This window comes from Peromyscus maniculatus, chromosome 18 (assembly GCF_049852395.1).
Source record: "Peromyscus maniculatus bairdii isolate BWxNUB_F1_BW_parent chromosome 18, HU_Pman_BW_mat_3.1, whole genome shotgun sequence".
Classification (NCBI taxonomy): domain Eukaryota; kingdom Metazoa; phylum Chordata; class Mammalia; order Rodentia; family Cricetidae; genus Peromyscus; species Peromyscus maniculatus.
The window spans coordinates 15,310,066-15,337,644 of NC_134869.1; the positions used below are offsets into that span (position 1 = coordinate 15,310,066).

At 40.6% G+C, this 27,579-nt stretch overlaps 1 protein-coding gene and 1 pseudogene across 10 annotated transcripts in view; both read left to right on the top strand.

The window, feature by feature from the left end:
- Window positions 1-27,579, top strand: part of Anks1b (ankyrin repeat and sterile alpha motif domain containing 1B) — a 1,025,752-nt gene that overhangs the window by 96,001 nt on the left and 902,172 nt on the right. The window lies entirely within an intron of this gene.
- LOC107401545 (large ribosomal subunit protein eL33 pseudogene) lies at window positions 21,923-22,446 on the top strand (annotated as a pseudogene).

Here is a 27,579-nt window from a genome sequence, read left to right on the forward strand (position 1 = left end):
ATGGCAGCCCCCATCCAAGACTGCACATTGGAATCACCTGGGGGTCTTCAAATGATAGATGAATAGACCTGCCCGGAATCTTGTTAAGATGCCATCTTGGCCCCACATAGAGGAGGATTCCAGCCTAGTTATTAAAGACGTGCCAGAATTCTACTAGTTAGTTGGCTTCTGATTATGGTATGCTTGACAAGCTGCTAAAATAGTGTAAGATGATTGTCTTTTGATTAATTATAGATTCTGTTTTTAATAAAATAGATGATTTTATTACTAGGCTTTATAATTTTGTTTTGCTTCCATGTGTGTATATGTGTGTGCATGCATGCACAGGTGTGTGTGTGTGTGTGTGTGTGTGTGTGTGTGTGTGTGTGTGTACATGTACATGAGAAGGGCTGAGGACTACCTTGGATATCATCATCAGGAATGCCATCCAGTACTTTTGACACAAGCTCTCTCATTTGCCTAGGTCTCACTATTTAGGCTAGGCTAGATGGTCAGTGAGTCTCAAGCATTCTGGTCTCTGCCTTCCCAGCACTTTGGATTACAAGTGTGTACACCAGTGTGCCCTGCTTTTTATGTGGATGTTGGAGTCGAACTCAGGTCCTAGTATTTGAAAGGCAAGTGCTTTACGAACTTAGCCATCCACTCAGATCCCTCGATTTTCTTCTTTAATATTTCAAAATGTTATTAAAAAGAGAATTCAATCTTATATTATCTTTGAAATTTTCTGAGAGTAATGTTGGTGTTTTTTCTTCAAGTGTAGGGCTTCTTAGTAATCAGAATCATTGCATGTATTTTTGGAAATCAGGTGATTAAAATGCTCATAGACCTATCTCAGTTGATGTTTGCATGTAGAATTAATCTTTTGGGCAAAGACTGGAAAGTAGGCCTGCTGGATTGTATGGTAATTCTACAGATTTTACTTCATCTAGCCTATTTTCCCCATAATGGTTGTACTAATTTACATGTTCACTAGTGATGTACAGGTTCCTTTCCCCCATATCCTTGCCAACATGTGTTTTTTAATATTTTATTAATGTATATTAATTATACACAATAATGGCCTTGAACTCACAGAGATCGGCCTGTCTCTACCTCCCAAGTGCTGGGATTAAAGTCATGCACCATGTCTGGCTTGTATTTCTAATTTTGAAAACTGTTCAGTTCTTTACCCCATTCTTTTGTTGGGTTGTTTGTTTTCTTGTTTAGACTGGATATTAGTCCTCTGTCAGATATTAGATTGGATATTAGTCCTCTGTCAGATGTATAGCCAGAAGAGATTTTTTTTTCCCATTCTGTAGACTCTCTCCACTCCATAACCTTTCCCCTTGATGAACAGAAGCTTTGCAATTTCATGAAGTTTCATTGTCAATTGTTGGCCTAATTTTATTACTGATTGGAGCTCTATACAGAAATTCCTGACTATGTCAGTTTCTTAAAGTATTTCATTACATTTTTTCTCTAATAGGTACAGGTCTTTGATGCACTTAAAGCTGATTTTTGTGCACAGGTCTAATAGGTACATACCAAGGTCTTTGATGCACTTAAAGCTGATTTTCATGCACAGTGAGAGATGAGGTGTCTGGTTTTGCTCTTTTACACGTAGATGTGCAGTTTCTAAACATTATTCGTTTAATAGCTTTCTGCTCTCCAGTATTTACATTTTGGCATTTTTATAATAATCAAGGTGGGTATAGCTGTGTGGGCTTCCCTCCGGGTCCAGTCCTTTATTCTACTCTATTGATAGACATGTTTTGTGTCAGTATCATGATGGATTTTTTTCATTGTGCAGTGTAACTTGAAATCAAGTATGATGGCATATACAGTTTTTTGGGGGGGGTTCAGAATTGCTTTGACTGGGGTCTTTGTGTTGTCATATGAATGTTAACTTTGCCTTTTCTATGTGAGGAATGATGTTGGATTTGATGGGAATTGCATTGAACCTGTAGATTGTATTTCCTTACATTGGTAGGAACACCATTTTCACAGTACTAATTCTTCAAATCCATGAACATGGGCAATCTTTCCATCTTTTAGGACCTTCCTCGGCTTCCTTCTTCAGTGGGAAATTTTTGTAAAACTTGGCAATGAAATCAGATCCTGAGATTTTCTTTAATGTGAAGTTTCGTTTTTTTTTTCTTTTCTGATTCAAGGAGATGTTTTATCGAAAGAGGCACTTTGAAACAACTAGTACTGTCTATGATGTAACTACTCCTCTGGCCCCGACTTCAGTCCTCTCTGTTAACACAATGAGAATGATCAAACTAAGTTCTCCTTCTCCGGCTTTAGAGTCTCCAGTATTTTAGAGAGGTCTATAGATTGCCTCACAAAAAGTGGCCAGGGAGCTCTGATGTAATCGATTGCATTTGTGCTGTGGAAAAAGTCTTTAATAATTACCCACAGTCTGTAGTTATATGTGGCAGACCTTTCTCTTTTTGCTTACACATTTTTATGCAGTCCAGGCAAGGGTCTTAGAAGTGTGTTTCTGGGAGTGGTTTACTGAAGGGACATTAAAGGTCCTTGCTCTGCCACTGTCATTTTCTGTTGTTGTATTTGGGAAAGGAACTATATGCTGCGGTGAGAGGTTGTTTTTCTAAACCTGGGCACAGTTACCTTCTCTTTTCCTTCAGTTTCTTCCTTTATGAAGGTGTGGTAGGACATTTTGGGTTCAAGGAACAAAGCCTTCACCCATCCCAATGGCAGAGAGACTGGTAGACTAGAACCGTAAAGTGGATCTTTCTGGATCATATAACGTATGATAAATAGACCATGTGTGTGAGGTCCGCAAATCAATGGCTTCTCTCTGTTTTGTTCTCTCTACTTCATCCTTCCGTGTTACGTCATTATCTCTATGTGCTCTCTTCTTGGTGTTTGCCAGTCTGGTTCTAGGATGAAATCCACATGGATCGAACAAAGGTGATTTTAAAAATTGTTACTGATTCTCCCTTTGGGCCCATTTTACTATCAGATCAAGTGCTTGCCTTGGCTAATCAGTGGCTACTGGCCTCTGTCCACTCTTCTGGTCGTGGGGGTTGTGCCAGCCTAGATGGGAACATCCAGGATGACAGGCCTCAGGACTAATGTGTCCATTATAGGAGTGTAGCTTTGGCTTAAATTAGTGGGAAATGAACTGGAAAAGAGAAAGAAATAGGAATAAATACTGAGTGGCTATTGATTGTAGGATGCACTTTACATCTTTTATGTATCATAGCCTCTCAAAATCACTAGAGTGTAGATTTAATATGCTGAGCTATACTTCATCATAGGAATGTTCTGTAACGCTCTGTAGAGGCACTCAATAAATGTATATGGGAGTCTGAGAGGTACTCCCAAGTCTGTCTGCTTCTGGATGCCTTCTTGGTCAACCATGCTCTCTTGGAGTGCTGCAGCCGATGCTGGCAGAAAGAGAATGGGAACTTCAAACTCCAAATGACTGCATTTTTAAAAGTCTTAATTATCTTACCGGAAAGTGGTGATATTAATTTTTTTCCAGATCGCTGATAGTCTTAAATTTAATTAATTAGAAATAGTTTTGGAAGTGCCCTACTTGTGTACAATGCAGTGTGATTACATCCATCAGCCCACTTTCCACTCTTGTAGACACCTTTCTTCTTCCCAACAAGTATCCACCCTCCACCCCTCTTCCCTTCTCTTCTGTTTTACTTTTCTTAGCTTTGTGTTTATAGACACACAGTGGCTGTGTGTTTATAACTGTAAAGAGAGCCACGTGATATCCAGAAGACGGGGTCCTACTGCACCACTTTCTGTCCTTCAGTTCCCACAATCCTCCCATCTCCTCTTCCATGATGTGTCCTGGACCTTGGATGGGGTGACATAAATGCCCTGCCTGGGCCCAAGCACTCACACGTCACTTATTGTCAGCACTTTGGCAGTTATGACTCCCTGCTTTGACTATCTATCACACACTGCTGCAATGGGCTTCTCTGTCCAAGGCCCAGAGAAGGCTACACTAGTTGGTGGGTATAATCATAAATACTTAGGAGGACGTTTAATTGCATGTCTATATGAAAGAACATCACTAGTAGATTTCCCTGAAATTAATTTTTTTTTGTTTTTTGTTTTTTTCGAGACAGGGTTTCTCTGTGTACTTTTGGTGCCTGTCCTGGATCTCGCTCTGTAGCCCAGGCTGGTCTTGAACTCACAGAGATCCGCCTGGCTCTGCCTCTTGAGTGCTGGGATTAAAGGCATGTGCCAATATCATTTGGCATCTGAAATTAATTTTAATGTGTTACTTGATCTAATATATATAAATCATTTGTATATATGATCAGTAAAAGCAGTTATTAATGAGGTGTTTTACATTCTTTATGTTGTACCAAATATGTAAAGGCTTGTGTGTGTTTTATATTTACAGCACTTCTTGATTTGAATTAGCCACATTTTATTTATTTATTTATTTATTTATTTATTTATTTATTTATTTTTTTTTTTTTGGTTTTTCGAGACAGGGTTTCTCTGTGTAGCTTTGCGCCTTTCCTGGGACTCACTTGGTAGCCCAGGCTGGCCTCGAACTCACAGAGATCCGCCTGCCTCTGCCTCCCGAGTGCTGGGATTAAAGGCGTGCGCCACCACCGCCCAGCTGAATTAGCCACATTTTAAATATTCAAACTAGCTGTATTTATCAGACAGCCTTAGAATATGGGTGTACATCCAGCCATTTATTAGTGTTTCTGCATCTTTTAAGTGTTTCATGTACTAAGCCATTAGGTGGAGGACATCAATATGTTATATTCTTGAACTGTAGAATGTTGCATTAGATAATTAATATAGGATGAAGTTCAGTGATAGAAGATAGCTTTCTGGGGATTCACTCTGATGAATCTCTGCAATTGAATTTCAGCTTATTGTTAGTGTCACTGGTTATTCTAGAAGTATTTTATGTAGTTTATATATCTAAGATAATCTCTTAAGTTGTGCTCTGAGTTTCTTTAAAGTTGTGTCTTTACCATTGTGAGGGGCTAGAGAGCTAGGTCAGTCGATGAATGCTTGAAGCACACCGTGAGTGTGATCATCAGAACTCAAGTGAAAAAGATAGATGCAGAGGTGCGTGCTTGTAATCCCGGCATCTAATCATTAAGCTGCAGGTCCCAGCAAAAGATCCTGTCTCATAAAACAGGATGTGGACTGTGGGCAGATTGTTCTTTGGGCCACTGGCTCACAAAAAATGACATGGAGACTAATTATTAATAACGAAAGCTTGGCCTGTAGCATAGACTTGTCCCAATAGCTCTTCTAACTTAAATTAACCCACGTGGCTCATGGCTTTTACCTCTCCTGCTGCACATCTTGTTCCCTCTGCATCCGGCTCATGACTCTTCTGTCTTCTTCCCAGAGCTCTCTCTGTCCAGAAATCCAACTATATCTCCTGCCTAGATATTGGCCATTTAGCTTTTTTTTTTTTTTGGTTTTTCGAGACAGGGTTTCTCTGTGTAGCTTTGCACCTTTCCTGGGACTCACTTGGTAGCCCAGGCTGGCCTCAAACTCACAGAGATCCACCTGGCTCTGCCTCCTGAGTGCTGAGATTAAAGGCGTGCGCCACCACCGCCTGGCCATTTAGCTTTTTATTAAACCAATCACAGTGATATATCTTTACATGGTGTAATCAAATATCTCACAATATTTCCCCCTTTTTGTCTAAATAAAAAGAAAGGGTTTTAACTTTAATATAGTAAAAACATATACAATAAGAACAATTATCAGGTAAGAATTATATTTTCAATGTCCAGTCCATTTGCATTTGACAAATTCAGAGAAAATACTCCATTATTAATCTTATCCTGGTGAGTCCAAAGTTTTGTACCTAATTTACTTTTTATGATAACTAAGGAAAACTATAACTACCTCGTCTTCAACTCCATCAAAGACCCCAGAAGGATATAATATCACCTGAGTAAATGGGAAGTACAGACCAAGTAACTTCCAAAACTAAGAAACGACGGAGGCATCTGGATGCCTGGACAGTCACCGCAAGGGTCCCCTACAACGTTGGAACATCCATCTTTGGCCTACGTGCCTAGAGTATCTGACAGATTTTTCTGTGAAGCAGGAATTTTTGAAGGTCTGTCCTACCCTGTCTTGGCAAAGTTTGGCAGTCACTTTTTTTTTTATGTCCTGGTTGTCCTGCTTGGACAGCATACTGTCAGCATGGAGGCAAGGACAGTTTCTTGCTCAAATGGCTAGCTTTTGAGACAAAGAAAGCAAACTCCATATGAAGGTTCTTTGGTGACCATCATCCTTTTGTGAAGTAAATTGGGGCTGCCAGGAGCAAACATGTCTTACTGTCATGAAAAGCCTTAGGTTATTAAAACATTTAAAATAGATCTTTCAGGTGTTTGAAGATCACTTATCTATCTAAAATGTATTTCCATATTACCTTGAAAACATATCTAACATGACTGTAAGTTTGATTGTTATAGATGACTAGCTACTAACCTGTACATCTTCATTAGCCTAAATAACTTTCTGTAGTTTTTTTTTATTCTTTTGTCTGTTTGCTCTTTGGGGGCCTGCCCCCCACCTCCCTAATAATTGCACATGGAGGCTTATTCTTTCTTATGAGTGCCGTCCTTAGCTTGGCCTATTTCTTGCTAGCTTTTCTTAACTTAAATTATCCCATCTAGTTTTTGCCTCTGGGCTTTTATCTTTATTCTAAATACCTTTCTTTACTTCTTGGCTTGCTGTGTACCTGGGTGGCTGGCCCCTGAAGTCCCCCTCTCCTCCTTTTCTCTCCTCTCAATCTTCTCTTCCCAGATTTCTCCTCCTATTTATTCTCTCTGCCTGCCAGCCCTGCCTATCCTTCTCCTGCCTTGCTATTGGCTGATCAACTCTTTATTAGACCAATCAGGTGTTTTAGACAGGCGAAGTAACACAGCTTCACAAAGTTAAATAAATGCAACATAAGAGAATGCAACACATCTTTGCATCATTAAACAATATTTCACAGCATAAATGAATGTAACACATCTTAAAATAGTATTCCACAACAGCTTTCAAGGACTAAAACTTTACATTACATTTTTAAATGGGCTGTATATGTACAATACCTTAAAAAAGAATAGAAACATATGCACGGTATAACAAAAATAACCTTAAATTTGTAGCAATATACAAAAATCCATACCAATGTAAAATATTTGAGATTAATAGTTGCTCTTTAGTTTAAAGTAGATTTAATAATCTACTCTTTTATCCTATCATTCCTATATCCTCCTTTTTCTTTTTAGAATGAGATCCCTGAATCTAATTTCCTTCGTTTAGTTTTTTTTTCTGACCATTACCAATAACAACTTGTAACCAACACCCCCTAAACAATGACAAACATTCATAACCCACCAAATAACCAAAACACACACACCTCACCTCTTGGGAATGTGGGTGTCATGTTCTCTAGATGACTTCCTGTTGTCTGGAGGTAATGACATCTTTAGGGGACCCTCAGAAAATTGGGATAATGATAAAATTGTGGGAGAGCTAGCTATATTACTTTTTGTTTATTCTCTGTGTGATGGGAAAGTGTAGAGCTTATCTGACGTCTTGGCTGAATAGTCTGTGAGGTTGGACCATCTCAGCCAGCAGCCTTGAAGCTGTTCTGGATGTAGAACTCTGAGGAAACTGCAACAGAGGTACTCTGAGAGTTTGGGTCACCTGGGCCACCCAATTCTCATTGGTGTCTGGTCCCCTTGCTCTGAAAACACACAAGCTTTCCATGTAACATACATATCTGCATTAACACAGGTATAGAGTATGTGTTGTACACAAACCAGCCGAAGATGATTTTTTTTGTTTTATGTTTGAGCTGGTAAAATATACATCACCTGTGTGTAGTTTTTCTAGGTTTATTTCTTTATGTTTGTTTGTAGCCAAGATCTTCAGGGGGTCTTCCCCCATCAAACCAGATCTCTATCAACCTTGAAGGAATCCACAGCTTTTCATTTCCTATAGAAACAAAAGCATAACCTCTTCAAAAACACAATATAATTTTTGAATTCCATTTTAAAGTTACGGCATTCCTAAAGTATCTAGGTTGGTTTAATTCAGCAGTTCCATAATCCAGTGTCTCTCAGCAGCTGTTGTTCTCTGTTCATGAGCATTCAAAAATTCAAAATCAACAAAGTACCATATAAGGTCCAAACTCCCTCTGTTATAATATTTTCCATTTTTATGTGGCTTATTTTTTTATATTACTTTACTTTCTTTTTAAAGACTTTATTATTTTTAAGCTATTTTTTTCTTTCTTTCGTTTTTTTTTTTTTTGTTTTGTTTTTCGAGACAGGGTTTGTTTGTGTAGTTTTGGTGCCTGTCCCAGATCTTGCTCTGTAGACCAGGCTGGCCTCAAACTCACGGAGATCCGCCTGGCTCTGCCTCCCAAGTGCTGGGATTAAAGGCGTGCACCAGCGCCGCCTGGCTAAACTATTTTTTTCCCATCACTGTCTATACCCATTTTCTTTTCTTCAGCATTTAACACATTTTTAAACATACTGTACCTTTTTAGAGATTTGTCTGTGTCTGGACCTGAGTTTACTAAGCATCTGCAGAGCTTTCTGACCATGTGAGACAAATCTTAAACTGTTACATCAGCTGTTGCGTAGTTCTGCTTAGTGCATGGTGCTGGTGGCTGGCTCCAACCTGCCGGCAACGGCTGGTAGCCATGTCTCTGTATGTTGCCAAGCCCACCTGGGAGACACCCCTGTCACCAGGAAGCCTCATTTGACTCTGTGTTCTGAACTTTTTTTTAAAAGCTTTCTCAGGCCTTTCGTGGATATATATGGCTAGACATTAGGCACCATATGTAGGTGAATTTTTCCTTGGGCCTCCAGCTCACCAAAAATGACACAGAAACTTATTATTAATTATGAAAGCATGACCTATAGCTTAGGCTTGTTCCTAACTAGCTCTTATAACTTAAATTAATCCATTTCTATTAATCTATGTGCTGCCACATGCATGGCTTTTACCTCTCCTGTGGGTCTTGCTCCCTCTGCATCCTGCTCAAGACTCCGTCTTTCTTCCTACCAGAGCTCTCTCTGTCCAGAAGTCCCTGATATAACTCTTGCCTAGCTATTGGCTGTTTAGCTTTTTATTAAACCATTCACAGTGACATATCTTTACACAGTGTAATCAAATACCTTGCAACAGTGGACAGCACTTGGGGAATAATATTCAAGATTGACCCCTGATGTATATGTGCACACATGCATTTGTACCCCCTGCCACACACATATGGCCTCACAGAAACATGTACTCACATGCATACACAAATGGCACACACACATAAACACCTATAAATAGATAAATACATTTTGACACTTCCAAAAGAGAAAAAAAAGTTTCTGTTCTTCTTTGATTTTTGTTTTGAAAGAGAGGAAGGAGTGACTCTGACTCACAGCTAAGCAGGTACAATCCATCATGATGGGGTGGGGCGTGGTTCCCGAGGCTCCATCTGTGGCAGCTGGACTTGGTGCTGCAGTACATTCATGTCCCAGTAGGCCAGGAAAGAGAGAATTTGGGGGCAGAAGTGGGACTGTGCTATAAACCCTGAAGGCCTACCTCCTAACAACCCCTTCTCTCCAGGTAGGCCCCACCCCTAAAGCTATCACAACCTGTAAAAACAGTGGCATTTGCCAGTTACCAGGTATCCAAACACATGAGCTTATGGGGTGCATTTACACCTATAAAACATGTATAACACATGTTTTGATTTTATTCACTCCCACTCTCTTCCCTCCAATTACCTACCCTGGCCCTTTCTCTTTTTAGTTTATGGTCTGTCCTAATATCTTTGGAAAAGCAAGAAGTTTTTTTTTTGACTAAGTCCCATTTGTCAAAAAAAAAAAATCAACAAATTGTGCTTCTGGTGATTATATCTTTGCCTGAGAATGTTACATTTCAGATCAAGTAGCGGAGTACTGTGGGATGTTTGATACATGATGTGGCAGTTGCATCCTTGAATCCACAGAAGCTTTATCTGCACAGGATCTGCACAAGATTGGGCCCATAAACACCCTGTCATGGATGGGGAGGGGCCATGAGGCCCAGGTGGTTAATGGCAGCTGGAGGAAACGAAGACATTTTCCCCAGTGATTTAACATTTAGGTTGGCTGTTGATTTTGAATGAAATGTTGTATGAATTATGAAGAATATTTTAGCATTCCCTTAAAATATCTGTTGTATTTATTTGAGGTGATTGTGTGTGTGTGTGTGTGTGTGTGTGTGTGTGTGTGTGTGTGCTCACATGCACAGGCACATGTGTGCTATAACCTATGTGTGGAAGTCTGAGGATACTTTTTGGGAGTCAATTCTCTCCTGTCAACTTTGTGAGATCCGGTAGTAGAACCCCAGGTCATCCGGCCTGCAGGCAGGTGTCTCTACCCATTGAACCGTCTTGCCACCCGGCCTTTTCCCCTTCAACGTCATCTCTTCTAGCACCACTTTGGAAAAGATGTTTCTGTCTCTGTTGATTTGACCTTGTGTCTTTGTCAAATGTCAATCGATCATATATAGGTCTATTTTGGGACTCAGGTTATACTTTGAAAACCCCCTCAGATAATGCTCTGGGTTTTTTGTTTGTTCTTCTCATCAAAATGCAATCTAAAGAGGTCAAGATGGAAAAGAGTGTATTGTTTTCCCCGTTCATGGTATCCCAGGTTTTCTCCTGGTATCCCTGCCTCTGTCTGATGAACTTCCTGCTAGTGGTCCTTTAAAAAAAGTTTGCTCTTAACCTTTGGAGGCATCACCATCCCTGACCTCAAACTCTACTATAGAGCTACAGTAATAAAAACAGCTTGGTACTGGTATAAAAACCGACATATGGACCAATGGAATCGAAATGAAGACCCTGACATTAATCCATGCACATATGAACACCTGGTTTTTGACAAAGGAGCCAAAACTATACAATGGAAAAAAGAAAGTATCTTCAACAAATGGTGCTGGCATAACTGGATGTCAATATGTAAAAGATTACAAATAGATCCATATCTGTCACCATGCACAAAACTCAAGTCCAAGTGGATCAAAGATCTGAACATAAATCCAGTTACACTAAACTTAATAGAAAAGAAAGTAGGAAGCACTCTTGAACGCATTGGCACTGGAGACCATTTCCTAAATAAAACACCAACAGCACAGACCCTGAACACAACAATTAATAAATGGGACCTCTCGAAATTGAGAAGCTTTTGCAGGGCAAAAGACACAGTCAATAAGACAAAAAGACAGCCAACAGAATGGGAAAAGATCTTCACCAACCCCACATCTGACAGAGGATTGATCTCCACAGATCAATATAAAGAACTCAAGAAACTAGACATCAAAATACTGAACAGTCCAATTAAAAAATGGGCTAAAGAGCTAAACAGAGAATTCACAAAACAAGAACTACAAATGGCTGAAAGACATTTAAAGAAATGCTCAACATTCTTAATCATCAGAGAAATGCAAATCAAAATGACTCTGAGATACCACCTTACACCTGTCAGAATGGCTACGATCAAAAACACCAATGACAGTCAATGTTGGAGAGGATGTGGAGCAAAGGGAACACTCCTCCACTGTTGGTGGGAATGTAAACTTGTACAACCACTGTGGAAATCAGTATGGCGGTTTCTCAGAAAATTAGGAATCGAACTACCTCAAGACCCAGCCATCCCACTCTTGGGCATATACCCAAGGAATGCTGATTCATACCATAAAGATACATGCTCAGCTATGTTCATAGCAGCACTATTTGTAATAGCCAGAACCTGGAAACAACCAAGATGCCCATCAACGGAAGAATGGATGAAAAAAAATGTGGTACATATACACAATGGAGTACTACTCAGCAGAGAAAAACAATAAAAGCATGAAATTTGCAGGCAAATGGATGGAACTAGAAAAAATCATCCTGAGTGAGGTAACCCAAACCCAGAAAGACAGTCATGGTATGTACTCACTCATAAGTGGATTCTAGATATAAAATAAAGAACAATCAGACCACAACCCATAGAACCATGGAGGCTAAATATATAGCATGGAGGTCCCTAGGACGACTGTGGCTTATAATAAATTTCGGTTTTACTCAATTATTGAAAAAAATAGCCAAATGAATGGAAACACATGAACTATGAACCAAAGGCTGAGGGACCCCCAGCTAGATCAGGCCCTCTGAATAGGTGAGACAGTTGATTGGCTTGATCAGTTTGGGAGGCAACTAGGCAGCGGGACCAAGTCCTGTGCTCATTGCATGAGTTGGCTGTTTGAAACCTGGAGCTTATGCAGAGACACTTGGCTCAGTCTGGGAGGAAGGGACTGGACCTGCCTAGACTGAGTCTACCAGGTTGATCGCAGTCCTCGGGGGAGGATTTGCCCTGGAGGAGGTGGGAATGAGGGGTAGACTGGGGGTAAGGGAAGGGGGTGGGAGGGGGGAGAATAGGGGAACACGTGGCTGATATGCAGAACTGAATGGTATTGTAAAATAAAATAAAATAAAATAAAAAATAATAATACTGGAAAAAAAAGTTTGCTCTTAATGGATTTTTTCTGGGTTTTCTTCACCCAGAAAGCCTTCCTTTCATATTTAGACTTGACTCAGATTTTTCTTTGATGGCTCTTTCTTCTCAGTGCTTTCAGAGCATGTGTTCTTTCCTTCTGGCTTTTTGTTGTTGTTGTTTTGTTTTTCGAGACAGGGTTTCTCTGTGTAGTTTTGGTGCCTGTCCTGGATCTTGCTCTGTAGACCAGGCTGGCCTCTAACTCACAGAGTGCTGGGAGTAAAGGTGTGTGCCACCGCTGCCCGGCTCCTTCTGGCTTTCTTTTATAACCCAATGAGAGATACTCCATCTTGGAAGTCATTGCTTCCCTAACAGTAATGTGTAGTTTGTCTTTGATTAATGTATCTGTTTTTTCAATCGTTTTTGTTGATTTTTTTTTTAGCCAGGGTCCTACTGTGGAGGTCTGACTGGTCTGGAACTTAATACATAGAGCAAGTTGGCCTCACACTCACAGAGATCTTCCTGTTTCTGCCTCCCCAAGTGCTAGGATTAAAGGCATGTATTAATATGCTCATCTTTTGTTCGACTTTAGTTTTTAGAAATTTGATGATCATATGTCCAGGTATAGATATTTTGCGTTCGTTTGAGGGCTCATTGAGGTTATTTCTTTTCAATCTCTGGGTTTATGCCTTTGAAACAATTTGGTAACATTTTTAGCAATTATTTTCATTTGTTTCTTGTATTGCAATCTTTTCCTCCTGTGACTTGGTGATACAAATTTAAATATTTTTGTATTTGGTGTTGTGTTATAAGTCTTGAGACTTGTTTCTAATCTACCCCTTTCTCTTTATTGTTCGGATTGGATAATTTGTCTTCAAGTTTATTAACACTTTCTCCTGCCATTTATTTTTCTTGAGACAGAGCTCCCCTGCAGCCCAGACTGGCTTCCTGCCCGCTTGCCGAGTCCTGGGATGACAGCTGGGGACCACCATATGGGGCTCCCCTGCAATTTTATTGTTACGGAATTATTTCAGTGCCTTTTTAGATTTTGGTTATTATTATCTTCTGTTCTAAAATTTTCATTCAGTTCTTCTTTATATCTTCTATTTATTTGTAACTTTCTAGTCATTTCAAATTTTTTTTGGTTCTCAGTGTTCCAGCCCCATGTTTTTTTGTTTTTGTTTTTGTTTTTTTCATGGAATGTTGTTTCTGGATAAAGGAACACAATTTTATTCAAATTTTGTAGTGATATTTTGGAATGTTTATTTGATTCATCTGTAGTACTTAATAAGACCTAAATGGTGTGGTATAAAAGAGCAAAGAGGTTGTATATGTTTGTGGTGACACCAGAACCACCTTCTTTGGAACTGGATCTCAGTTATTTACTTCTGATTATGAAATCCTAGGCAAATTACTTAACTGATTATTACATCATTTCCTTCTTTTTAAAATTGGCCTAGCCATGGTGTATCTACCTGGTAATGCTATTTACAAGAATCCACAAGTTGGATACCTGTAACTGTCATTCAAATGCTTTTTGAAAACAGATATTTGTACTTGGCAGTAGCACTCGGTATTTATTCTTTATACGCCAGTCACTTTTTTCAGTTAGTCCTTGTCACTGCCGCACATGTGTAGGACAAGAGACTGCCACTAAGATAGTCAAGTATTAAAGGCAGGCTTTCCACTCCGGCAGCTTGACCGTAGAGCAATAGCCTTAGATAATATACCGTGTTAGTAGGAACACAACAGTGAAATCGCTGTTCTAAATTAGTGTTGTATGAGCACCAGGATAGTCTGCTAATAATGGGTGGAGTTTTGTTTCTTCAAATATATTTTGTTCTGGGTATGGACGTTTTTTTTAGAGTTGATATTCACAGAGACTTGACTGTTTGTAAATGGCACAAAAAGTCCTTCTTTCTGTCCTTTACCAGACATCACCTAAAATAACAAATAAACCCAAACAGTAGAATCCCACATTCCATTTTCAGTAAAATCTAGGAGGTATCTCTAGCTACCATCTATAGTACAGGGGGATGGAGAGCAGATGGAAGGCTTGCGGATAGCTCAGCAGTGAGAATGTCACATCTAACCATCTGCAGAGGTGTGTGCTGATGATAAGCAGACTGAGTCATTGAGCACAATCTGAGAACGCTTCGAGAATCCAGGGGATTCGAGAGGATAGAAAGTGGGTGAGGTTGTTGGGGAGAGGTGGGGTAGATGAGATGTAAACAGGGGTTGCTGGAAATGTATCGTTTTCTGGTCCTCTCCCTTTTCTGGGATTGATGACAACCACTTACCCATTTGTACAACAGAGGAAGGTAGAATCTCTGAAGAACTGCATGAGAGTCTCTAGAGCACAGGAATGGAAGGACGTGAAGGGACATCTGTGTATTGATTGTGGTGGATTGAAAGGGACCATCTGTGCCATCCCCCATTGAGCTCATATATATCAGGGCTGGGTCCTTAGTTGAGGGAACAGTTTTGGGAAGGATTAGGAGGTGTGGCTTTGTTGGAGGAAGTGTGTGACTGGCGGATGGGCTTTGAGGTTTCAAAGAGCCCAAGTCAGGCCCTGGCTCCCTCTGCCTTTGACTTATAGATCAGAATGTAAGCTCTTAGATACTGCTCCAATGCCCTGCCTGCTTGCCGCCATACTCTCCGCCATGATGGTCATGGACTAACCCTCTTATACTGTAGGTAAGCTTTTGGTTAAATGCTTCCTTTTATGTTGTCTTGGTCGTGGCATCTCTTCCCAGCAATAGAAAAGTAACAAAGGCTTTGATAATGCTTTTAGCTTCCTTCTTTTCTCTATAGTGTTAGCAACAAGGCTTCTAACCTCCATGTCCTTATACATCAAGGAAAAATAATTCTTCTGAAAATGGTAAGGTTTGTAGGCATGAAGTAAGAATATTGCTGTGAACAGGAATGAGAAAGAAAGAAGGCATCCCAAGAAAATACTCAATAGGAAATAAGGACATTTCTTAGGAAGTGGAATTAAAAGACAGTGAGATTCAATCAGGAGAGACAATTTGTCTGGGGTTAACTTAGTGGGTCTTGCCTAGGCAGCACTAGGTCCTGGCATTTGAGAATTTCAAGTGGATCGTCAATATGAGAGGCGTATCTTCTGGCTTTGTGAAGCTGACAGGAGAGAAAGAATGAAGGAAACAGAGGAAGGAAAAAAACCAAATAAGTTTAAGAAAGAAAAATTGCCCGGACTTAGAAACAAGAGTTTTAAATTTTGAAAGACTTATACACTGGGAATTGTTTAATTCTGTAACATACTCTTGTGTGTCTCTTTGGACCTGTTCTAATCTCTACGTTTCCTCTACTCTCTTTGGAAAGGCAATCTGTTGGAGGGGGGAAGGTAAACACTTGCCCGTTCTCAGCTTCCGTGCTGTGTGATGGACGGAGTGCTGGTCTGTAAGATATGAGCAGGGTCTGCTGAAGATGTTACTCAGAAGAGGAAACGCTGTTTTCTCACAGCGCCTGTTACTTTCTGATCCTTTCCTTTCTAACCTCTCTTGTTAGGAATGTTAACAAGATGTCACGGCCACGTTGGCCATTTTGTAGCAGAAAATCATGGAACTCTCAGCTCCGAGTCTCTCATCTCAGGAATCCACATCGGCAACCATGACCTCTGGGTTTCATGTCACAGAAAGTTCCCTGTTTGGCTGAACTACTCCATGCTGGCTTTAAAAAAGCTACAATTAAATGTTGTTTAAATTCATACTGACAGAGTATATAGACACACAAACACACACATACACAAACACACACACACACACACAGACCACAAAAATCACATATAAAACTCAGAATAAGAGTGATTCCAGGCTTCTTTAGAGCAATATTAGAAGGTAAAAGATAATAGAGACTGAGCAGTAGTTCTGAAAGACTGATTTTCAACCTTGATTTTTTTTTTTTTTTACACTGTCAAAATACGGTACGGTGTGATTGACATGAATATGTAAGTTTTTAAATATTTCCTCTAACACACCTTTTTTGGGAAGCCAGTGGGAGGTGGTGTCTACCAAAGTGGAGGTATGAAACAAGAAATGGGAAGGCACAGAATCTCGGAAAGATGGGCTGTCATAGAGATGAGAGACACAGGAATGGCCTGAGAGGCCAGTGCCCCCGAGAACAGAAACAGACTTCTAAGGGTTATTGTGCAGGGAGAACATAACTGATCCAAGTTTGAGTATAATAATACTAAGTATTATTATTTGTTTACATGTGTGTGTATCTGTATGTGAGTCTCTCTCTCTCTCTCTCTCTCTCTCTCTCTCTCTCTCTCTCTCTCTCTCTCGTGTGTGTGTGTTTGTGTGTGTGTGTGTGTGTGTGTAGGTCGAAAGACAGCTTTCAGGAGTAGGTTCTCTTCCCCCTGCCTCATGTGGGTCCCAGAGATTGACCTTAGATCGTCAAGTTTTGTAGCTTGCACCTCTACCTGTGAGCCCTTTCATTGGCCCAAATGACAATTACTTTTTGAAATGTCTTTAAAACTTTGGAACATGGGAGAAGGATTTAACAAGACATTAAAAAAGAATAAAATATAAGCAAATCAGCGTGAGAGGTATTCCATGTAAAGGTAAAGCTGAAAGGAAACACACACACACACACACACACACACACACACACACACACACACACACAGCTTTAGTAAGCACAATGTATTTAGTCACAGAAATGATGTAGAAAGTCTCACATGGTCTTTACTGGGAAACTAGGGTGGGGAAGATGAGATGGATACAGGATGGATAATGGATGCCTTTCTGCTGCACAGGACTTCGTATGTCAGCACACACACATGACTTTAAAGTGTGGAGGGAATGAATGCCGGAAGGAGCCACAGAGCCTTGACGATAAGGTGACCTGTGTAGGGACCACTGTGGAGCTTTTGAGTTTTTAGTCTTTAGCACTGTTGTTCACTGTTGTATATGATTGCTTGGAAAAAGGATAAGAAAAAGAAATCTCTTTTAATACTCACTCTGTCTGAAGTCACAGAGGGCTGTGTACACTTTCTTCTTTCTGGAAGGCTCTTCTTCCTTTTGTATTTCTAGGAGTCACACTCCCTGTGGGATTTTCCAGACGTGAAGTGAAGCGTCTGTAATCTCCCTCAGCAGTTGGGGTCTCCTCTCTCACTGTTGCAAACTTCGTGCCAGCGTGCGTAACGAACGTGGCTTATTTGGCTTGTTTCCATCCTTGTGTGCAGGACTGGATCGGGGAGTGGTAGGTTTGGTTTGTTTCTTACTTCCTTGATAACATGTAACAGTGTGTAATTATAGTAGGTACTCCATAAAGGTTGAATAAAAGAAGAGACGCTGAATGTAAGCTGGGAAACCTGTATAAAGGCCTAGCTTTGTTTCTTTCCTGGCCCCTTGCTTTGGTCAAATGTATTTTACATCTCAGTGTCTTAGATTTCTCTTCACAAAACTAGACGTAATGAGCCTTAAGGTCTTTAAAAATTAAAAAAAAAACTTTCTTTAAATGACTCTATGTTATTCATGGTCCTAACCTTACAACTTAAAATCCATGATGGGCCGGGTGGTGGCGGCGGCGGCGGCGGCGGCGGCGGCGGCGGCGGCGCACGCCTTTAATCCCAGCACTGGGGAGGCAGAGGCAGGGGGATCTCTGTGAGTTCGAGGCCAGCCTGGGCTACAGAGTGAGTTCTAGGAAAGGTGCAAAGCTACACAGAGAAACCCTGCCTCAAAAAACAAAACAAAAACAAATCCATGATGCTGAGACTGTTCCCTAGTCTGGGAATGTAGCTTCGTTGGTAGAGTGCTTGTGTTGCCTGTGCGAAGTCCTGGGTCCAATTTCTAGTGCATACTGGCCACAGTGGCACATTTACATTATCCCAGCAGCACCTAAGAAATAAAAAGAAGACTACTTTTAATACTTATGTTAGTCTTATATAGTTTGTAAATATTTGGTGGCTTTATTTTATTTTTTTGAGACAGAGTCTGATGTTGCCCAGATTGGCCTCGAACTTACCACATGACTGAGGATGACCTTGAATTCCGACCCTCCCATCTCTACTTCCCACGTGCTAGGATCGCAAGCACGTGCTATCTCATCTGATATGTCTGGATACGTCTTTAGTTTCCATTCTCTAAAATATATTCCCCCTCTGGATGCGAGCTACAGAGGGTAAGGACACGCCTGTCTTACTGGGTGTTGTTTCTCGGTATTTGTTAGCAAGGCTGGCCTGTGTGGACACAGGGCGTCTAGTAAATGTCCCCCGGGGATGATTCTCTGGATGTCCCTGAAAATCCAGTTGCTCAAGACATTGCAGAAAAATGCATCTAGGATTTTGCATAGTGTCCTTGTCAGCTGTTATGTCACACCAGTTGCCAGCCTTCGTGGAGGGCTTTCCATTTCCTGTGTAGTTAGAGCCATTTCTCTCTTTAATTACCTCGTCAAATGGTTTTTTTCTTTCATGAGGCCTTTCTGAGTTAATCTTTTCTTCCGAGTCTCAGCAACTTAGGGTACAGAGCAGTGGTTTATGTAAGGCATTTTTATCTCCCCACTGTTAAACTGTAATGATTTGGGGCCGAGCTTTTGTGCCTGGATAAAGCGCTCTCTACATTTTAATGAGTTTCTAATCTGAATGATTCAAATCTACAAGCTGGCTTTCCCTTGGATACATGCAAGTAAGAAAGTTAAGGACTTGGCAAAACTTATTTTAGATTTTTGCCAAATCCAACAATTTGAAATGCAATTTAAACGTTTAGCCAAATCCCAGACATCACTGTGTTTATTCCATTTTGACCAGAAGTTGCAGTTTGCCAAGAGACTGAATGAAAGTGTATTTCTAAGCGATTGGCGGTCTTCAAAGGAAGCTTCAGCCTTTGACAGTTATTTATGTAGCTGCCTCTTATAGCCACTGCAAGCTACTCCCTGACCTGCCCCTCTTTCCCTCCACCCCCTTGCCTCTACCTCTGCCCCGTCCTTTAGTCCTGTACACTGACTTAGGAGAGCATGAGGAATCAGGAATAGATCGCACTCTGGATGAGGTCCTCCTCTGGGCTTCCAAGTAGACACGCGTCAACTCCTGCTGTGTCCCAGGCAGCGCGTCAAGAGCTTTATGTGTATTTTAATCTTCACACCAATCCTGTGATGTTAGCTTTATTTTTCCCATTTTTACTAAAAAGGAAATTGGAAACTGTTTTGAGGAATAAGCAATTTATCCTGTTATAAAACTCCCATGTTTAGAACAGACACTTGAGATTGGGACTGTCTGGAGCAGTGTGTCCTTCCTTGCATATAAAACATGCCCTGAGAGTGTTGGTGGGATTATTTTTATATCAGTACTGTTCGAATTAAGGCTTCATCTATAGTTAACTGTGTTAGATATTTCTATTGATCTCAACTATGCCTTTTTTTTGTTTGACAAAGATTAGTATTTCATTAATACAAAGCAGAAAGTACACACACACACACACACACACACACACACATATATATATATTGAATCAGAAACTAAGGATTTTATGATCTTTGACAAGATTTGAAAAGAAACTAAATCTCAAAGAATAAAATTTATCAGAAAGAGAGGGAGAAAGAACATGCAGTGGGGTGAGTAGAGATGTGAGGAGGAACTGGAAATGTGGGGATTTAAGGGCAAACATAATCAAAATATATCGTATGAAAAATTGAAAATAAAAAATACTTTAATAGCAACAATATTAGGTATATTGTGCATGTCCCTCAAAACAAATACTGAATTGGTGAGATGTGGTGGTGATATTTTTGTTTGTTAGGCTTTGAAGTTTAGAGGATTTTACTGTGATAACTCAGTGTTAATAGTAATGTGGATTGGTTTGAGCTTTGGCTGCATTCAAATAATTATATGAGCTTAGAATTAGGTGGAAAGCATATAGTTTCCAAGTTATGTATTCTGGTTAGATTGTATGTGGTTTGGGAACAGTTTTAAAAGTTATATGGACATAATTGAGTGGTTATAGACCAGGAGATACACAGAAGTAGGTCTTGGATTCTTAGAAGTTAACGATTGTTGAAAGTTCTCTGAAGAAACATAACAGACAGGGTGGGAAGGGATGTGAGGGGAAGAAATGGTGCTTTGTGTTAAGACTGAGCTCGAGACTTGGAAAGTCAAAAATCTGCAGGGCATGAAAGGAGGCTGAGAACCCAGGGAAAATGCTAGAGGCTGAGAACCCAGGGGAGAACGGTACAGAGGCTGAGAACCCAGGGGAGAATGGTACAGAGGCTGAGAACCCAGGGGAGAATGGTACAGAGGCTGAGAACCCAGGGGAGAATGGTACAGAGGCTGAGAACCCAGGGGAGAAAGGTACAGAGGCTGAGAACCCAGGGGAGAAAGGTACAGAGGCTGAGAACCCAGGGGAGAACGGTACAGAGGCTGAGAACCCAGGGGAGAATGGTACAGAGGCTGAGAACCCAGGGGAGAACAGTACAGAGGCTGAGAACACAGGGGAGAACAGTACGGAGGCTGAGAACCCAGGGGAGAACGGTACGGAGGCTGAGAACCCAGGGGAGAAAGGTACGGAGGCTGAGAACCCAGGGGAGAACGGTACGGAGGCTGAGAACCCAGGGGAGAACGGTACGGAGGCTGAGAACCCAGGGGAGAAAGGTACGGAGGCTGAGAACCCAGGGGAGAAAGGTACAGAGGCTGAGAACCCAGGAGAGAACGGTACAGAGGCTGAGAACCCAGGGGAGAACAGTACGGAGGCTGAGAACCCAGGGGAGAAAGGTACGGAGGCTGAGAACCCAGGGGAGAACGGTACAGAGGCTGAGAACCCAGGGGAGAAAGGTACAGAGGCTGAGAACCCAGGGGAGAACGGTACGGAGGCTGAGAACCCAGGGGAGAAAAGTACAGAGGCTGAGAACCCAGGGGAGAACGGTACGGAGGCTGAGAACCCAGGGGAGAATGGTACAGAGGTACATGGTGGCAGCTTTCCTGGTTCTTTTTAGGACATCAGTCTAGCAAGACCTTTAGTTGACTAGAAGGCCCATCCTTGTTGTAGGAGGTATCTGCTTTATGTAAGTCTACTGACCCACATGCAACTTCATCTTGAAAGTGCCATCACAGAAACATCTGGAGTAGTCAACCAGATGTCTGAGTATAATGCTGTAGTCAAACTGACTCATAATATTAACCATCACAATAGCAGACATTCAATAGATGCTTCTTGAATGGATATGTTGAGTTCAAAAAATCTGTAAATAGTTGGAGATAGTTATGTCTAACTGGAGAAGACTTTGAATAAAATAATGATTGTCTTTAAATATCCAAAGAACTTGGCAATACTAAATAGAATCCCAGGTAGGACACGAGTCTTCAGGGAGAAATGAAGTGGGTGGATAGATTAGATAGGAAACAGACCCCTCTTCATTCCTTTGCATAATTTCACCACGTAGGAACTCTCCAAATACCAAATCAACATATTAAGCTCTTGAAATATTGATTGCAAGGACTCCTGGGGTGGATGGTAGATCAGAAGTAGTTACATCTGTGTGACTGCTATTGATGAAGAGTCTGGACCATAAAGGGTGACTATTGAAAAGAGACAGAGGGAGGGAGGTCCCTGCTGCTGAACTTTGGGGGCAGATTCCTGGGGCCTGCTGGGAACAGGACTTCTAAAAGGCAAATATGTCTGGAAGGCTTTGGTGCAAGGCTATTTTTGCTGGCTATTAGCGAGGTCTCCGGAACCAGAGAGAGCACACAGCTTTTCTTAAAATTGAAGGTATTTATGTTCAAGATGAAACGGAATTCTACTTAGGCAAGAGATGTGCTTATGTGTGTAAAGCAAAAATCAACACAGTGACACCCGGAGGCAAACCAAACAAAACCAGAGTGATTTGGGGAAAAGTAACTCGGGCCCTGGAAACAGTGGCATTGGTTCGTGCCGAATTCCGAAGCAACCTTCCTGTGAAGGCCGCTGGACCTGTGTCCAGTGTGATGCTGTACCCTTCCTGGACTTAAGCTAGTGAAAAGTAAATAAGTAAAAGTGGATTAAAAAAAAAAAAAGAAAAGAGACAGAGAACATCAGAAGCCACAGAAGTGACATAACCACCCAGTATCGTGCAGGGACAGAAAGAATGGGCTATGAAAATGAAGCCGAGCTGCTCGTCCCGGCTTCCAGGTTCGGGAGCTGAAACCTCACTCACAAAGAGCGCCAGGCCACCCTGGAGGAAAGAGACTTGCAGTCTGAGCCACAGGACAAACCCACAATTCTCATAGGGCTTCATTTCAGTTGGAGGAGTTGGTGTGACGGAGACTTCCGCGGGAAGGTCAACATCGGGGAAGAAATTTATTTTGCTTTTCTTGAGCCTTCGAGAGCGATTGCCAAGCACCACTTTGAGAGGAAATGTATTATTTGAGACTGAGCCACCCTGAGTGAAAACAGAGAACAACCACAAGTCAGGGGGTCGACGGCACGCTAGTCATAACACTCTCTATCATGGAAATAAGGGAGGCTGGATATGTACATGCCAAGTTTAGGTGGCTGGAGCCTTAGGCTGGGAAGGGCCTGGTAGGTGGTGACAGACTAGGAGCTCTGGAGTGAGAACCCACCTGCCCCACTGAACTACAAGGCTAAGTGGCCTTCTGAGGTTTTGGTACACAATTTTTTTTTTTTTTCTGTCAAGGATAGTTTGCCATACCACGGGCCATTATTCCATAAATCTTCTCCACCTTGCAAGCTTTTTAGGTAGATCTTTTAAATTTCTCTCACTTGGTATAAAACTTTTTTTTTTTTTTTTTTTTTTTGACAAAGCCTTCTCTCCATTCCAGTCCCAGAGCGTGGCAGCCTGAAGCCTGAAGCTTTTAAAAATATCTAATCATAAAAGGCTGTGAGGTCCTATCCCAGCCAATGGGGAAAAAGACACAGTTACCACTTGAGTTGAGTTGGTGTTGGGTTCTGGTGCACCATTTTTACAAAAATCATTACCTTGTCCAGTGACTTTCTCTTTGTCCCCGTTTTGGGACATTGATATTATTCTTTGTTTTTAACTCAAAGTGGGTAAGCCACTAAACTGTAGCCCAACTGGGCAATTGACTCTCATTGTTTTGGGCTCAGCCTCGGATTGAATGGTAGGGAGTGTGCTGGCTAGTTTTATGTCAGTTCAACACAGCGATAGTCATGTGTAAGCAGAGAACCTCAACTGAGAAAATGCCTCCAGAAGATTGGGCTGTAAGCAGGCAAGTCTGTAGAGCAATTTCTTTTTTTGTTTTGTTTTGTTTTGTTTTTCGAGACAGGGTTTCTCTGTGTAGCTTTGTGCCTTTCCTGGAACTCACTTGGTAGCCCAGGCTGGCCTTGAACTCACAAAGATCCACCTGCCTCTGCCTCCCCAGTACTGGGATTAAAGGCGTGCGCCACCACCGCCCGGCCCATCATGGATTTCAAGTTGTAAATGGAATTCAAAATTCATTCAAAGATACTGAAATGGTTCAAGTGCTGGACAAAGAACTCAACAATCGACTTGTAAAATTGATCAATGGAGTACGGAAATCAGTGCCAACTCATTTCTGAAAGTAAACGTATCAGAATAACAAAAACCTTCCTGCAGAAACTGAAAGCCAGAAGAGTACAGAATGATATAATCCATTCCAAGGCAGTAAGTGACTGCCAACCCACACGACTTTACGAAGTACAGCTATCTTTTAAAATTTAAGGAGAGATAAAGACATTCCACCAGAAGCACAAACTAAAACAATTCATAACTAGGACCTAACATTGGATACTTAAAGGAACCTTGCACACTGTTTGGGAGGGAAGATGTCTATAAACAGAAGAGTTTAGGAAATTCCTTTCAGGAAAGGTATCAACCAAGGAGAAGTAGGAAGGAATTAGTCATTACCCAACCCAGGAAAGCAGCAATCCTTAATACAAATAGGAGAGAAAAAAAATTTTAAAATGGTATTTGAACCAACTAGGAAAATAACCACCAAGATTATAGGGATATCAGATCTGTCTCGAAGATAACTCTAAACTTTCTGGTGGCTGAGTGTGCAGCAATGCACTGTCACTTCTCAGTGGGTGTCACAAGGGAAGCCTTGGTGCCAAGAATCCCTCCTTTGGGTTGTAGCCTTCTAACCTTTAGTCTTTCTTTAATTACTTCTCATGACACCCCTCTGATGTGGGCGATGGTGACATCATTCTCATTTCCCAGAAGCCCACATTAAGAAATGTACCCAAGAACGAAGTGTGTTTGTGAGCAAGCTAATATTTGAACGTCAACCCACTAACAAAGAATTTCTCCAGATCTGGAGCTTGTGAGGAAGATGACGCATTGTGTAATATGTATACTTTTTGTGAAAGCTGAGAATGAGATCTCATGATTTTATTTTTTGAAGTTTACTTATGATTTGTGTGGTGCTGTGTGCAATTTTCCCAAGAAATAATGTAAGCCCAACAAATAACACAGAGAAAAGGGCAAACTGTGGAATATTTTTGGCTGATGGTTTGACATAATCTTCAGGCTTGGGCACTCATTCTTTACCCAGGGTCTGTGCAAGCCAAGGAGTGTTTCAGATACCTTAAAGTCATTTTACAATTACTAGGTTTATGAAGGTCAAGTGAACACAGCATTGGTACTTCTGCTGAAATATCAGCTCCTTACTTCACTAATTACTACCAGTAAAAAATTGCCGGGAGGTGGTGGCGCACGCCTTTAATCCCAGCACTCAGGAGGCAGAGCCAGGCGGATCTCTGTGAGTTCGAGGCCAGCCTGGGCTACCAAGTGAGCTCCAGGAAAGGCACAAAGCTACGCAGAGAAACCCTGTCTCGAAAAACCAAAAAAAGAAAAAAAAAAATGGCTTCCCAGCCCCGGGATGGACATGTGGACATGTTTGACTTTGTTTCACACTAGTGAGTTTTCTCTCCTTGTTTGTGTTCCCACTGATTTCTTTTTTTCAATCCTAGGAACATGAGGCATACTTAAATGGGCAGTCATTATAAGTGTACACAGCATTATGAATTACTGCAAAGGCAAAGCCAGTGTAAGAGCCACTTGAAGCAAGACACAAAATTACTAGCACTAAAAAACATGCATGCCTTTTGCTTTTTCCTAATGGTAATAACACACACACATACACACACACACACACACACACACACACACACACACACAAACACACACATACACACACACACACACACACGTTTGTTGACTATCTAACTACTAAACATATTGCCAGGTTATAGTGTTATAATATTTGTTTAGCTGTTCCCCCAGAATGATTATACAGAACTTCTATCCTTACTGGCTTAGAGGGCTGTCTTGAAAATGTCTCTGAGCCAGGTGGTGGTGTATACCTTTAATCTCAGTTCTTGGGAGGCAGAAACAGGAGATCTCTGAGTTCAAGCCCAGCCTGGTCTACAGAGTGAGTTCTAGGACAGTCAGGGTTACACAGAGAAACCCTGTCTTGAAAAACCAGAAAAAAAAAAAAAAACAAAAAAAAACCAGTATATCACTTGGTATTGGCAGCCCTAAATAAATTTTATTTTTTTGGTTTTTTTTGAGACAGGATTTCTCTGTGTAGCTTTGGAGCCTTTTCCTGGAACTCACTCTGTAGCCCAGGCTAGCCTCAAACTCACTGAGATCCACCTGCCTCTACCTCCCGAGTGCTAGGATTAAAGGCATGAGCCACCACTGCCTGGCTAAATTTTAACACTTTAAGAGCTATATATTTCTCCCCCATTTTTGGTTTGTCTTTTTTACTTCTGAATGTGTCTTTCCTAAGTAGTACAGTTACTAATTTTCATTAGTTCAAGTTAATCCTTTACCTAATGATGATTGATTTTTGTATGTATTATTTCCTGTATGTTAACATTTAAGAAGTTAATTATTTTTCATGTTATACCTATTTTTATTAGTAATTACTTTTATATTCTGTGATATATGTATATGTTTGAGAATACATATTCTCTCTTTGTCATATTGATATTAATTTAAACAAAGTGTTGCTTATGAAAAGTTCATTGTTTCTCTACTGCTATTCAGTGAAACTTAAAAAAGGTGATGTGATGTTTATTCTATTGAATCTATAAAATATTTTGGGGATAAAATATTAACATGTCAATATGTAATTCTTCTATTTCATGGTCTGTTTCTTCATTGATTTAAGTCTACTTTAATGAATTTATTGTGATGCTAATGAGCGAATTCAGGGCCGTGTGTGTGTGTGTGTGTGTGTGTGTGTGTGTGTGTGTGTGTGTGTGTTAGGCAATCACTCTCACACTGACTCATACCTCCAGCCCAATGTCCACTTTAATTTGGGGAAATAATAACAGAGGATCAAATCCATATTTTTACACCTATTTTTAAATTAAATTCTTTTTTAGTATTTTCTACAGAACTTACATATTTTCATTAATTTCTAAATGCTTGATTTCTTTTGTTATGAGTGATACTTTTCAAAGATTTTTTTTGTTAACTCTTGGTGTATAGAAATGACTTATTTTGAATTTTTTTAACCTAAAATCCAATGATTTTCTTTCTTTCTTAATTGTACTAATTTATCCATAGATTGGTTTTGTTGTTGTTGTTTCTTTTTTCTTTTGAGGGAAAGAGAAGTTTTCATGTATTTTTTTTTTTTAACTTATTGTTCTTGCTTAGGGCATCTAGTTAGCTGTTGAAGACTGGTATTAATGGCATCCTCATTTAATTCTCAGTCTCAAGAGGAAAGCTTCCATTATTTCATAGATAAGTACCGTGATTGATTATAGATGTATATGTAGAGGAAAGTGCATATGTTTTGTTTATGCAGTTCAGTGGATTCTCGTGAAGTGGATACATTTGTGTTAAATATGCAGATCCAGAAATAGTTCTTCTGAAGCTCTTCTTTTATTCCCTAAAGGATGGCCACTCTTATGACAGCTTAATGCATCTAGCAGTCTGAGGCAGTTTCATTTTATTGCTAGTTTGCTGGTCTTTCTTTCTTTCTTTTTTTTGTAATAAGGAATTCATGTTGAGTTTTATGGAATATCTTTCCTTTATCAGTTGAGTTCATCACATTGTTTTCCTCTCATACAGTTAGTGTAGCAAATTGCATTGTTATTGGAATACACCCAGTGTGATCATGATTTATTATCCTCTAAATGTATGTCAAAGG